This window comes from Adiantum capillus-veneris, chromosome 18 (genome assembly GCF_014529385.1).
Source record: "Adiantum capillus-veneris isolate H3 chromosome 18, ASM1452938v2, whole genome shotgun sequence".
NCBI classification, from domain to species: domain Eukaryota; kingdom Viridiplantae; phylum Streptophyta; class Polypodiopsida; order Polypodiales; family Pteridaceae; genus Adiantum; species Adiantum capillus-veneris.
Genome location: NC_140948.1, coordinates 86,390,247 through 86,405,342, shown reverse-complemented (window position 1 = coordinate 86,405,342; position 15,096 = coordinate 86,390,247). Strand labels below are relative to the sequence as shown.

General features: G+C 41.8%; 1 pseudogene; it reads left to right on the top strand.

The window, feature by feature from the left end:
* The first annotated feature begins 10,639 nt into the window (after positions 1–10,639).
* On the top strand, positions 10,640–13,335 carry LOC147435973 (16 kDa phloem protein 2-like; annotated as a pseudogene).
* The last annotated feature ends 1,761 nt before the right edge of the window (positions 13,336–15,096 follow it).

Genomic DNA, 15,096 nt, shown 5'->3' with positions numbered 1-15,096 from the left:
TAGAGCAGTAGCATCTTGATGCTCGTCTGGCACCACCGCAGCGGCTTCTGATTGAGCATCTTCTCTGATCTCCTCCATTGATGTCGTTGTGATTGGCACATGGTAGCCTTCATACGTCCTTGCACTACGAGGGGCTAACTCTATGACGTACCACCAGTTTGATGTAGACTTTGTAGGATGAAATACTACCTGCCAGAGCCACATAACTTACATGAGAGCTTTCAAGCACATAACTTGTAAAAGGGGGATGTTAACTATTTATATACTTACTTGTTCACAATGCTCGGGTAGTACGAAAGTGTCTCTTAGGTCAGTCCATTTCTTAGTAGAATCCACCTCAAGAAAACCAGACTCTCCTCTACGCACAGTAGCGTTTCGACCCTCCATGATTATCTTGAACCATTGCACGTCGAACAAGTCGACAAAAAATCCTCTGTAATCGATCCTCAAAATCTCTTGCAGCGTGCCGAAGTAAGTGAGTTCCGCCACCACGGGATCTGCATCAGAGGAACGTCGTCGACTAGACTGTTCAAATTTTGCCATGATTCCACAATCTTGAGTAAAACGCTTTTTGTCGATTCGTTCCACCCTAAAATGTCGACCTTTACACCATGCTGCTGTGTATGACTTATACTACAACGAACAAAGATTATGAGTGGCCGTTCAAACGTTTATAAATAAAGTCACTTGCTAGTCGTACATTGCAAACTTACCTTGGTCGCGCAACCCCGAGAGTACTCCCACTCTTCTTCAGTCACTTCGTCACCGCATTGTTGTGCTCTTTTCAATTGGTTGTGCAACCATCTTAAGCTCATTAAGGTTGGTAGGCTCTCCAGAACCGCTGGATAGTGCATCGGTGGTCGTCTTCCCCGTCTCCACTCGATTCGTGCCCTTTGTCGCTCTTGCTTTGCATCCTCATATTGTGAAATCCACTTTTGCATCACTGGATTGTGAAGCATGCAAAATCGGTTGATTTTAGCCTCTAGATCTTCCGTCATCTTCTTCTCAACACCGAGATTGCACATGACAATCCCAGATATGCGCTCATCATCTATGGTTCGCCATAGCGTGTCCCGGGATTTATCAAATCCGTCTAACCACTCTCCAATGTACACTAGGGACTCTGATACCAACCAACCTTCTGCCATGCTACCCTCCGGACGTGCCTTTTGACGCACATATCCCTTAAGCGTTTTCATGAAACGCTCTAAGAAGAACATCCATCTGGAATGAACTGTGCCAGCTATTTCCACCTCATCAACTATGTGAATAAGAAGATGCACCTGAATGGTTAGCATTGTAGTAGGAAAATGTTTCTCAAACATGCACACAAGCTCCGCAGCATTTAGTTTGGCGAATGGTATGGAGTCTACGTCGATCTCCTTTTGTGAGATCCATTGCACCAGCTTTGCAAGTTTGTAGATTGTGTTACGGATGTCGAGAGACAAACATCCCTCAATGGCAACCGGTAAGATAAACTGTAAAGTATGTGCAGCAATGATATTAAAGTCCACATTTTATGCAATGATATTAAAGTCCACTATGAACGTACCTGACACATTTTATGCCAATCGTGTGACTTCAAACCGGTAAGCTTTCCTTCTTTAGTAAAACACGTTCGGAGCGAGTGCATTACGCCAGTGGGGGTCCGCAAAGATCGAATGGCCTCTTTTACTTTGCGTTCTTGGGCTCCTGTGAAAATCCATGGTGCTTTAGGAAGTTTTATCGATCCATCAGACGCTGTTTGCGGCCAATATTGCTCCATACGATCCACATTTCTAAGGTCAACTCTGGCTCCCAAAGTATCTTTCTTGCCGGTCAAATGGTCCCATAGTAGATTACCCACATTCTTGAATATGTGCATTGGATCGAGCAAGTGATTGATCACGAGTCGAGGCCAGTATGGTAACTCGTACCATAGAGATAGTCTCTTCATCCCTGGAGGCAATCCGTCATCGCACATCTCCTTCTGCTCTAACCATGCTTGTGCAGACATCCTTGGTGGCTCTCTTCCCAAAAAGCCGTCGCGTAACACATGATTCTCCGGAAGATACGCTTGATGACCTTCGTAGATTTGCTTCTTCAGTGAGGGTGCCCTACGTGCATTCAGTCTAGGTCCACATGTGACACATGCTCTGTATCCGCTTGTTTGAAGCCCTGCATGTATACACATGATAATAGATCAACTATGGGGAAAAACCAGATTTACAGTGTCTGAGAGAGGAGTGTCAATAGATCACCTGAGCATTCTGTTAGCCCGGGATAGTCATGCATGGTCCACATTAGAATACCTCTGATCAAAGCATTCCGTCGTCCTGTGTGTCGGCTCATATCCACCACCTCTATGCCAATCCACAATTGTTGTAGCTCTTCCAATAGTGGACGAAGATACACATCCATATTCTCCACTTTATATCGCCCTGGCACAATCAAGCTTAGCCATAGGTGCCCCTTCTTCGTAGTCAACCACGGGGGAATGTTGTAGTTGACGATGACAACGGGCCATACACTGTAAGATGTTGATCTTTGACCAAATGGATTTACGCCATCCATAGCCAGGCCTAAGCGCAAATTTCGAGCTTCCCTGGCAAAATCCGACCATGTTCCATCTATATGTTTCCAGGCTGCGCAATCTGCAGGAATTCGTAGCACACCATCCGAAGATTTATTCTCCTCATGCCATGATGCTAGGGCGTCCATGGACTTACATTCGAAGAAATGCTTGATGCGAGGAAGCAAAGGAAAATGTCGCAAAACCTTTTGTGGAATTTTTGTCCCGTGGAGATCTACTCGATATCTTTCGGAATCACATTTCGGACACTTCTCCATGTCTGTGTATTCCCCTCTGAAAAGAATGCAGTCATTAGGACAAGCGTGGATAGAATTGTAATCCATCCCCAAGTTTTGCAAAATCTTTCTTGCTTCATCTCGGGAATCCGGCATCACATTGTCAGCTGGTAGAATGTGCTGTTTCAGCAATCTACACAACATAAAAATATGATACGGTCGTGTAAAAATCTATCAGATCATTATACACCATGAGTTCTATTAAAGTAAACTAATTGTAATAGATCACCTGAAAAGCGCTGTGACGCTAGTGTCACTCCATCCAAACTTTGCCTGCATGTTGAGAAGAACCAGGAGTGCTTTCAATCTAGACATACGTGCTCCATTATACAATGATGTATCGGCTTCACTTTTCATATCATCATAGATAAGCCTTTCTGAATCCATGATCGTCTCGATCATTTCATCAATCTCGGGCTCAAACATTGCCTCGTTGGGAATGTGCTCTGCATGATCATCCCCCGAGCTGTCAGAGGCTACATCTTGTGGCCTCACATATGCTGCTTGACCAAAGCGCCTGCGAACACGTCTATTGGGTTGCAAGATTGCTGCTTGTTGGCCAGCGTCAGAGTCCGACGAGTTATAATTGGCAACAACTCGATCTATAATAGATGGATCGAACTCGCCAAATTCACGAACGTGCTGCAAAGAAACACGTCTTGTCCGTCGCACAGCATGCTTGCATTGATTACAAGGACATAAGACCCTCGTTGAGAGATAGGTGTTTCGGTTGGACGGTCCCACATCCTCGTCGCTACTCATAATGAGGATAAAAAACTTATAACCTAGACAACAAATTTAATATTCTATTGGCATTCTTCCTCTTCTCTCTCTCTCTCTCTCTCTCTCTCTCTCTCTCTCTCTCTCTCTCTCTCTCTCTCTCTCTCTCTCTCTCTCTCTTTACCTCACATTCTCTAGTCATGTCCAATCCCCGCACACCTCGGTCTAGAGGTGCACGGAGATCAGAACCACCGGGTTATAATCTCGTCTTTATTGGTCAATACCTATATTTGTGGGTACAAGAAATCTAGACACCCACGTCTACATGATACTGCATGTAGTGGACAAAATCCCTTTGCCTCTTCTCTAGCTGTAGCACTTCACTTCATCTTAACATCTTTTCACAGTAGATCTTTTCACTGTTCGTCTAACTCTAAACCCTAAACCGTAAGTAATTCTTGCGTGGACTCGATCTAACGTAAATAAGCGTAAATCTAAATAAACGTAAATCTAACTAAAAATAAAGCTAAATCTAATTTAACGTAAGTCTAATGACTAGAGGTTGTCTAGATGGTCATTGTGTCGGGGATGTAGTGACTCTTGCCGCCCTGAAGATCCACCTTCTTCCCTATCTTCTGAAGACATTTCACCAGTACTTTTGGATCGACGGAGCCCACTATGAGTGAAGGCAGCAATACCCTATATTCCATTGAGGGCTTTCTTCACCCGCTTCATGCAGGCATCGCAGTCTATGGAGACCCGCATCTAATCTAATATAACATAAATCTAAATCTAGCTTAAATAAATGTAAATCTAGTTAAAAATAAACCTAAATCTAATTTAATGTAAGTCTACATATAACCTAATCTTTAACGTCTTTTAAAATAGTTTCCTACGACGTTATAACTCTCTTCTTCCTGTGTGTGTGCGCGTGTGTGGATGTGTGTGCCAATAAAAAGAGATAAATGGTATAACCTTTCTATCACCCATGCCAAGTATGATAGATTGATTATGCCATTTCTCTCTTGAATAATAGGTCTTCAGTTCAACTCCTCGTCGGCTAGATCTTTAGGTCTTTTAATTTTAATTAGTTTCCTACGACGCTCCCTTAGTTTCTCTTTCTTTCTCTCTCAATGTGTGTGCGTTTTTTTGGATCGTATGCATGTTTTCTTTCTCTTTTCCTCTCTCAATGTGTGCGTTTTTTGTTTATGCATGTTCTCTCTCTCTTTTCCTCTCTCAATGCGTACGTTTTCTGTTTATGCATGCTCTCTCTCTCTTTTTCTCTCTCAATGTGTGTGTGCATTCTTTGTTTATGTATGTGTGTGCGTTTTTGCACTCTCTCTCTCTCTCTCTCTCTCTCTCTCTCTCTCTCTCTCTCTCTCTCTCAAAAACACTATATGTGTGTGTGTATGTGTGTGTGTGTGAGAGAGAGAGCGAGGGAGAGAGAAAGAGAGGAAGGGAACATGAGAATGAGGAGAGGGAAGGAGCATACCTGTCTCTCCTTCCTCTCCTCGTGTGTGTGTGTGTGTGTGTGTGTGTGTGTGTGTAAAAGAAAAAGAGAGAGAGAGAGAGTGAGGGAGAGCGTTACCTGCTCTTTGCTTGAGGGCGTCGAAAAACTCAGATCTGAGATCTGAGTTTTTGGGCGCGCTCGGTTATTTTTTTTACCCCAGCTGGCGTCGCTATGAGCGTCGCTATAAGCGTCGCTATGAGCGTCGCAAATTTCTTTGTAAATTTGCGACGCTCATAGCGACGCTCATAGCGACGCCGGGAATTTTTTTTTTGAGCGTCGCTGTGTGAGCGTCGCTAATGTGAAGAGCCTCTTGTAGTGAAGGTTACTCTTATTTGACACTTTAAACTATCTAAACACACAAAAAAACACCATTAATTATAAAGAAAACGTCAAGATAATTTGCACCTTTTCAAGTACATATCTTAAAGAATTCATGCAAAAGAAAAGAGTGGATTATTTTAATGCCATGACTCTAGAAGATCTTATCAAGTGCTGATTTTTTCTATTACAAAAACATGAACTGTCGTGTTTTCTGTTCAAATGTCATTGCTAGTTATTTGAACCCTTTGTTAGGGATTCACAAAAGCATTTTATTCATTTACTAAATTCAAGATACTAGACATCCTTACTGATATTTGGAGTTACACTTTGCAAACTTTATCCCTTCTTTTATCACAAGTGTTGGAAATAGGGTTGCAGAGAAACACACACAGCTTGGAGAAGACGAAGGAAGCTCAAGGCACACAATAGAGAGTGTGTTACTTAGTGTGCAATGGAAGGATAGATACCCCTAGAGTGATGGACGTATATACAATTCTTGGGGGGAAAAACCTCCTAAAGAGGGAAAAAATGCCCCAGCGGTCCTAGTGTGTTCACACACATCACTACCACATGTATATGGTAACAAATTTCCCCTGGAGTGATGCGGTGAACAAGAGCTGGCACATGATTAAAGGGAAGTGCCATGCCCTGAGGACATGATCAGTCCACAAAGGGGAGTAAGCCCAAAGCTTTGTGAAAAGCTTCAAGCTTCTCACGAGACAATGCATTTGTGAAAAGATCTGCAAGTTTGTCCTGTGTTGGCACATAAGCCAAGCTGATCTCTCCTGCTGAGAGCCTCTCCCTGACATAGTGGTAATGCACCTCAATGTGCTTTGTGAGAGCATGAAAAATTGGGCTCCTCACAACTGCCAATGCGCTCTGACTGTCAGTGTAGATAGTGTTGGTAGTGTCCTGTCCAACACCCAAATCAGCCATAAGGCGTCTGAGCCATACACACTCAACCGTAGCTGTGAAGAATTCCTTGTACTCAGCCTCACAACTCAAAGTGGCCATAGTAGGTTGCTTCTTGCTCAACCATGATATACATGAATTGCCAAGCATGAAACAAAAACCACTTGTGGTGAAGCAATACCACCATCACACTGCTTAAACTGTATACCCAAGTAATGATGCAACAGCCCCAAATCTTTCATCTTGAAAGTAGCATTCAAATCAGCCTTAAATTCAACAATATGTCTCTCATTTGGTCCAATGATTAGCAAATCATCAACATAAAGGACCACAATGAGAAGTGCATCACCCTCACGTTTTACATACAATGCGCTTTCTGTTGGACTGTTACGAAAGCCTCGTTTGACGAAATGAGTGTCAGCTTTCTCATAATAAGCATGAGGAGATTGCTTCAACCCATACAAAGCCTTCTTACATCTGCACACTTTGTCCTCTTGTCCTTTTATGACAAAACTGCGAGGTTGCGTTACATAAACTTCCTCAAATATGTCACCATTTAAGAAAGCGGTAACAATGTCTGATTGATGTACATCCCAACCAAAATGAGATGCCAATGCATAGAGAAAACGCACAGTAGTCATACGACAAGTGGGAGCAAAAGTCTCTTCATAATCTATGCCTTTCTGTTGTGTATAACCCTTTGCAACAAGTCGAGCCTTATGGCGATCGATCTCACCATCCGGCTTTCGTTTCAAATTGTAAACCCACTTCGTATTAATGGCCTTTTTTCCAGGAGGCAAATCACATAAAGTCCATGTGTCATTTTCTATAAGTGCATCATATTCTGATTGCATGGCAGCCATACAATTTTCTGAATTCTGTGCTTCATCAAAAGACAGAGGCTCCTCAACATCATGTAAGCTAGACATAGCCAAAGCATAACAATCTGATGCATAAGATGCATGGCAAGAGCCTGAACGAGTACGACTAGACAAAGGTGCATCCAATTTACTGCCACGCAAAGTGTGCACCAGCCATTTTGGCATACCTCTAGCCTGCTCATTTTCAACCCTTTCCTCATCAAGTACATCATGTAAATCTGCATCAGTAATAGGCTGATCTGTAACATTTTCAGAAACCCTCATAGGTTGTACATTTGCCTCATTGGAACTTACATTCGTATTTCCACCACTCGAAAAGAGGCAACAAAGTGTCATAAATGTCCTGTGAGCTTACATTACTGTCTCTAGTACATGACAGCAAGGACTGAGTAGAATCTTCCACAAACACTACATCCCGTGAAACCAGAATACGTTTTGTTTACGGATGATGCAACCTGTAACCTTTGCTTTCAGCACTATAACCAACAAAAATACATTTGACAGCCTTACCATCCAATTTTCGTATGCTCTTTTTTTATTAAGATCACCCAACAAAACTTTGCAGATATTTTGTGCGACAAGGTTTGCAACCGCATATTATGTTCTTGCCACCTTGCAAGAAGTGAAGCCTGCATTGATTGAAACATTAGCTAATAGACACTGGGATACATGGCTCAGCAAGTATCCTAGCTACCAAGAGGCAGCTGCAAGGTGTGTACAACCAAATATCATATGTATCTACATCCAAGACATCACCAAGTCATTTAGTGGTCAATGCAAAACCAAACCACAATATGCATACATCAAAATCTTTGTTGTGCATAACCCTTTGCAACAAGTCGAGCCTTATGGCGATCGATCTCACCATCCGGATTGCGTTTCAACTTGTAAACCCACTTCGTATTAATGGCCTTTTTGCCAGGAGGAAAATCACATAAAGTCCATGTGTCATTTTCTATAAGTGCATCATATTCTGATTGCATGGCAGCCATCCAATTTTTTGAATTCTGTGCTTCATCAAAAGACAGAGGCTCCTCAACATCATGTAAGCTAGACACAGCCAAAGCATAACAATCTGATGCATAAGATGCATGGCAAGAGCCTGAACGAGTACGACTAGACAAAGGTGCGTCCAATTTATTGTCACACAAAGTGTGCACCAGCCATTTTGGCATACCTCTAGCCTGCTCATTTTCAGCCCTTTCCTCATCAAGTACATCATGTAAATCTGTATCAGTAATAGGCTAATCTGTAACATTTTCAGAAACCCTCATAGGCTGTACATTTTCCTCATTGGAAGTTTACATTCGTATTTCCACCACCCAAAAAGAGGCAACAAAGTGTCATAAATGTCCTGTGAGCTTACATTACTGTCTTTAGTAGATGACAGCAAGGGCTGAACGGAATCTTCCACAAACACTACATCCCATGAAACCAGAATACATTTTGTTTGCGGATGATACAACCTATAACCTTTGCTTTCAGCATTATAACCAACAAAAATACATTTGACAGCCTTACTGAGATCATGAACTGTACATCTGTCATCCACAAATTTTACTACACGTCCAAGTTTAGCAAGTGCGGATACAGATAAGAGATTCTTCTTGACACTAGCAAGGTAAGTGTCCATATCATCTTCCTCATGCATAATCTTCGACTCTAACTCTTTACGCCGCAAAGCAATTTTAGCCTCATTGCGACTTGCATAAAGACCAGCCAAAATATCCCAAGCCTGTTTTGCAGATTTTGGTGAACTGATGTGAGGAATAATGGTGTGCTTCAAAGACAACGCAACTGTAGTGTTGTGTTTGTGGCGCCTTAATAAGTTGTTTGTGATGTTATTGTGGCTCATGAGGTTTCTCTTGTATTTCATTGAAAAATCCTTTCAGTTTTAAACATGCTATTCCACACATCCACACTATATTTTACAGGTTCTTGCCATCAATTTGATTCCCAAGTAGATCTACCTCAATTCTCCTTTGTACATGCAAACTTCAAGCTACTCATCTAGGCCTCGTCTACAAATGTGGGGACTAAACCATTAGTTCATTTTTGTGTCACGCTCAAATTAAGATCTAGAGCATTATTCAAAAGCTTCATTACTTCGTTAGCGTAGGAGGTAAAACTGCAGCACTGCGCTCTCATTAACCCATGTGGCTACTCTATAAAAGAAAAAAACCACTACGATGAAAAGCTCTAAAAAAACTACGACTACGCCGTCAAAAGCTACCAACTGCCAAGTGAATAAAATAAAAAAAGAATTCTGCATTTCTCTCAGCAGCAATGCGATCTTCTCCACAAGCAGTTCAAAGTTTGCAGGTTCCCAGAAGCATCTCGGAGCTTTGTCTGCAAGTTTGTCTCTGGCCACTGTTTGTGTGTGTGTGTGTGTGTGTGTGTGTGTGAGAGAGAGAGAGAGAGAGAGAGAGAGAGAGAGAAGGCTATGAAGCTAGTAGCATCTTTTTCTCTCTGCAGCAATTTGATCTTCAAATATTATTGGACATCAATCGTGGACCAAAAGCTTGCTAGCGTTTTTTGAGTCCAAGGTATTAAGAAAAGGGTTAACATATGGTGTCACATGTGGTGGATATGTGGCCTTTGGCATATGTCACAACACATTGGCATGTACCATCTCTAGTTTAGCTAGCATTCCAATCAACATATAGTAATTAGCATGTGACCATGTAACGACATAATTTTCCCTTTTGGTCAAATCTTGAATTATAATTCCGAGAGACCACATCCGACATTGGAAGAGACCACATCTGAGATTGCTTGTTAAGATTAGCTTGTATCCCATTGCCTTGCTACAAATCATTTTATTTACATAAATGACAGACACTATGCACCTTCCTTCTAGCCCCTTCAGAGGCTATCCTACAATGCATCTTGTCCAAAAGACGACATTCTAGATAGAACACTTGTGAGCAAATCCTATGATTTCAATAGAGTCCTCATCTCCTCATATGTGAACATGGAAGGGAGGCTATAGTGAAATTGGTGGGCGGTGATGGGTTGATAGCAAAAATCTTATATATATATACAAATGATTTCAATATCCAAGGAGGTTGGGTCCAATGGCACTCAATATGATAAGTTTGGGCCAATTAAACGTGATAAGTTTGGACATAGTGTGAGAAGCTGCAATGTGAGGCAATTGATATACATCACTACATCCAATTAGAGCCAATTGTGAGCAAGAAAAGAAATCCATGATTTGAGATTCGAAGGGAAGGTTTGTTTCTTGAGCATTGCCATAGTAGATATGCATGTTGAATTTCGTGCTCTTTGATTGGGAGCAAGGTTCTAGGGAGGCTTCCTAGATGTATACATAGTTACATCACATTTTCCATTGTACGATATACTATGAGATACGAGGCCACTTTCACTATCTACTCAGAGAGGGAATTGGAGCGCTGGCTAGAGTTATGAGATATCAGGATCAGAGATGCCTCAGGTTGTTTTTGCTAGACTTGCGTAGACTTTGGGAGAGTTGCTTGAGGAGACCAGACAGAGGGAGACATTCACAAAAGGAGATCACTCACTTCTTTAGAGCAAGGACTCAACAGCCAGATGAGCATGCCTCATGGAGGCTCCATTAGCGGATCAGTACTATTATAGCACGATATGGGAGACTTCTAGTACGACTATTTACAGAGGCCGATATTCACGAAGCTCTTCAATGACCGATGCAATACTTCCTCCTCGGACAACGCCCGATGTGGGGCATCCTCGGACATTGACAAGGATGATGATGATTTTAGTGTGATAATTTTAGTCTTTCATTTTCCTTCATTTTATTTTTGTACCAAGACATTGGATTCATTCCACAAGGATTAAATCTCATAGGTCGTTTAATATAACATTTCATTTCATTTCATTTCTCTCTCTATCCTATCTCCAGCTGTAATCAAGGCACGAAACGTGTTGCCAATTAACTCAGCCATGGCGCCCTCGCCTGCTCCCCGAAGTTGCTAGCCCTTGCTGAATATCGCACAGCTCTCTAGTGCATTCCCCCGCCTTGCGTCATTTCCTACAGACAAAACATTACAGGATCCCTTTGAATCAGCTCTTTCTTGAGGGCGTGGCGCCATTGAAACTGCAGGCGAGGAGTAGAGGCCCCGCAGTTGCAAAGGTGGAGGAGATAACAAGGATAGTGGAGGCGGTAGAGAGAGGGGCGTCATTTATATGCAGCATGAGAAGGCGTCCGCGAGCCTGTGCCGGTGCTGCAGCTTATATAGGCGATGATCAGGCCGAGATCTCGGCTCACTTGGCGACTTGGACGCTAAATGAGACGGGTTTGAAACTGTTGTTAAATGTATTAGTTGCCGCGAGCTGTACTATGGGAACAGCGTTGGCAGCACCTCCCCTCACCATCACCACCACCAATTCCTCTAGCTCTTAAGCGTCAGCTTGCTCCATGCAAGTTCAAAGTCCAAAAGCCTAATGGAAAGTTCGTTGGAGAGCTGGAGATCGGTCTGAAGTTCTTCCCTAAGGTTTGGAAAAGATTTCGTTACTATTACTGACTATCCTTTAAATACAAGTAGTAGAAGTAGGGGCTTTGCCACAAGCATGTGGGTACTTTGCAGGTTCATCATGGAGTCTTGGAGAACCATTTGATAGAATCCCATGGTCTCATAGATTGAGATAGTTTTGGTAAGTGGTGTGTTCTGTCAATGTGGAAGATGCCATGTCTGGAGCTTAGAATTACTCCTAATCGAGCATTTTTCATTCGGCAGCTGGAAAATCTGACCCTTATGCTGTCATCTATTTCCATAAGGAGCATCAAAAGAGTCGTGTCATTGAAGGTATGGATGTCACCTTCTTACTACCAACTTTACAGAAATGATCTGTCATATGTTATCTTCACTTTTGAGTTCTGCAAATGGGTTTCAATTATCGAGGCCAAAGCATGAATGTTATTGTTTGATTACCATTAATCTTTATTCTGTCTCAATTTATAGAGGAAAAATCTTGACATTGAGCTCTGCAAATGGGTTTCAATTGTAGAGGCTAAAGCATGAATTTTATGTGTTCAGCATTGACCTTCATTCTGTTTTTCTTGTAAAGAGGCAAAAGCATGGATGGTATTGATCAATTAACAGTTGGCATTTTTTTTGGTTTTCTTGAATAGGTAAGCAAGGAGAAACTATGTGGGATGAGAATTTCCTTTCCAAGTGGACAACGGTATGACCGATGCCTTAATCAAGCTCTTTGACAAGGATGATTTTCAGGCTGATGATCCTCTCGGCACTGTTGTGTAAGTAGACAAGATGACAGGACTTTTAAATGGGATCCATTGGATTTGTATGGAGATGGGGGGTGGGATGCATGTAAGTTATGCACTTCGAATGCATGGTGTCTTCATGTGGATGCTTTCGTAATCCTGAGTGTTGCCTCAGATTGTTACTGGTTTGTATCGCTTTGTGGGAGAGAGGTTATGACTACATGTTTTTATTAATCCCAATTCCGGGGGTTTCACCAGTAATAATGATGGGATGTCACATGCACGAATGAAAGGGTTTTTTTTTAAACCCCTAAATGCAGAACCATCCTTTGTAAAATGCACCTTTCCTCCTTTGTATAACCCAAAGGTATCTAGTATATATCAAGAGCTTGGGTAGCCAAGGGCTACCTAAAAAATGGTAGGGTGGAGAATCGTGGGCTTACCCACTTGTGGTCTCACATGCATTTTTGTAGTCTTTACCATCTATTGTTATGTGAGTGCACACATTAGCACGTTGGCCTCTATGAGTGCACACATTAGCACGTTGTCCTGTGTGAGTGCACACATCAGCATGTTGTCCATGCATTAGTGTGCACATGCCTGTGCATCCTTTACCATCTATTGCTCTGAATGTACACACATTAGTACTTAGTCCACACATTTTTGCGTAGGTAACTTGTGTATGTAATGAAGTATGAATATTGAAATTGCCCTAAAGTCACTGGATATGGTGGAATTTTGCAGAATTCCATTGCATAAAGTATTTTTACGTGGGCATTTACCTCCTTCAAAGTACAAGGTGCTGGGTTCCAAGGGACAACCACAAGGCGAAGTGAGCGTGGCACTCAAGTTCTCGCCCACGGTATTTCACATGCTTAAAAAAAATTGAACTCCTTTTTTTGTAGAAAAGCGTGTAAAACTAGCTCTTCTACTGTGTGTGAAGACTTGGTAGCCTAGCTTCTAATAGAAGGCATGATGATTGTACGATTTGAAAAGATTGGCTCTTTTTCTTTAAAAGATGTAGAAGTAGCCAATGATAAAGACAGATAGTTGTATGATGGACTTTGTAAGATTTTTTGAAAGACATCTATATGAAAATGATCATTTTTAGTTTTCTATTTAATCTTTATCTCTTTTAGTCAAAAAGCATGTGCTAATCTGTATATGATATGTTAAATTGATTATTCATGTGAATTATTATAATACAACTACATAGATAGCATTTTGTGGCTACAACCATGTAGGAGAAAGAAGAATTTCTTACTACATATTGGTTAGTTAAAACTCCCATATAGCTATAATATTATGGCTACAGCCATCTAGGAGAATTCGAAACAAACTAGTAAGAAATTCTTGCTATATGGTTACTTAAAACGCCTATATAGCTATAATATTATGGTTACAACCATATAGAAGTATTCTCATTATTACATGTTTGCACTCTTACTAGATATGTGTATTCAATCTAGTAATTTGCCTAGTAGTTATATTTTTTTTGCTATATAGAAATGTGTCCAAAGCTCCTTGTGGACTGAAAGGGGGTAAGGTGGGAGGGGGACTCCCCTTGCGTCCAGTGTTCGGGAAAAGTGTGCCTCAGCTTAGCCTTGAGCCGGTTGCAAAATCAAAGTAGCCGGTTGCGGGGAGGGCAAGAAGGAGAAAATTCCGCTTAAAATACATGAAAAATAGTGTAATTTTGCAAAAATATTGGCTAGTATTGTAAAATTTCCGGTTCAGCTTTGCCTTGGAGAGATTTTTGCATGTTTGTGAAAATGATTTTTCCCGAACATTGCTTCTCTCTCTCTCTCTCTCTCTCTCTCTCTCCATCTCTCTCTCTCTCTCTCTCTCTCCTCGTCTCTTGGGATAGTTTCCTACGACGTTAAAATTTCTCTTCTTCTTCTCCCTATCCCCCCCCCCTCTCTCTCTCTTCTCTCTCTCTCTCTCTCTCTCTCAATTGTGTGTGATGTTGATACTTACAAGGGAAGCCCATTGAGAAGTTCGTAGATAGGGCACCAGCTAGCTTGTTCACATTTTTAGCATTTATTATCTAGTCTTTTGTATTTTGTTTACTGGACATTTGGATCTCATCAGAGCCAGTTCACATGAGCACCAGGTTTGCAACATGTTGCAAACTTTTTAAGTTCCCATGAATGGTTTTCAAAAAAATAATGGGCAATATGTTGCTAACAAGTGGCAATTGGGCTCTACGTCGAGGGGTTGGAGCACAAAGGAAACCACACTAGAGGACAAATTTTGAAAAAGTGAGCCCCTTAGAATTTAGAAAAGACCAAACCTTTTTTACTCTCTCTCTTCTCTCTCAGCGACCTTTTCCCTCCAATTGTCTTAAAAAGGAACACTCTCTCTTCTCTCTAATGTGTTGCTAAATCTCCATGGAAACTTGGCATGGCAAGTTGCCGGTTGCCAACCTCACTCTCATGTGAACTGGCTCTGATGATGTAATTTTCTGGTCTGTTTTAGGCCTATTGCAAACGTAAATAAACGTTTGATTTCATTTCATCTCTCTCTCTCTCTCTCTCTCTCTCTCTCTCTCTCTCTCTCTCTCTCTCTCTCTCTCTCTCTCTCCTTCCTCTGTGTGTGTGTGTGTGAGAGAGAGAGTGAGAGAGAGAGAAAGAGAGAGAGAGAGGGAGACGATCTACTGACGTGGTACTACCCTCGACCCA